Source organism: Prunus dulcis, chromosome 5 (assembly GCF_902201215.1).
Source record: "Prunus dulcis chromosome 5, ALMONDv2, whole genome shotgun sequence".
NCBI lineage: Eukaryota > Viridiplantae > Streptophyta > Magnoliopsida > Rosales > Rosaceae > Prunus > Prunus dulcis.
The window spans coordinates 285,785-286,098 of NC_047654.1; positions in this window are offsets into that span (position 1 = coordinate 285,785).

Consider the following 314-nt stretch of genomic DNA (forward strand, 5'->3'; position numbering starts at 1 on the left):
CTAATTCCTTGTGAGAAAGAGCTTAAATACCCCTTAAAACCTAGCTGCCAATGTACAGCTTTTCCATCCCCACAAGGAAACTAATTAAAATAAAATAAAACTAGGAAATAAAGTCCAAATTGGAATAGGAGAATCTGCCCAAAATCTGCCCAGCCACGTTTTTGCCCCAAATCTCCTCCAAATCTGGCCCAAGATNGCTTGTTTTAAAGATAAAAATGTTCNGAACACTTCTCTAGAAGGCCACGAACCCATCCGAGGTCATCNTGTGCTCCAAAAACGCAATAAAAGCCCAACACGTCACTATTCCAGCACCG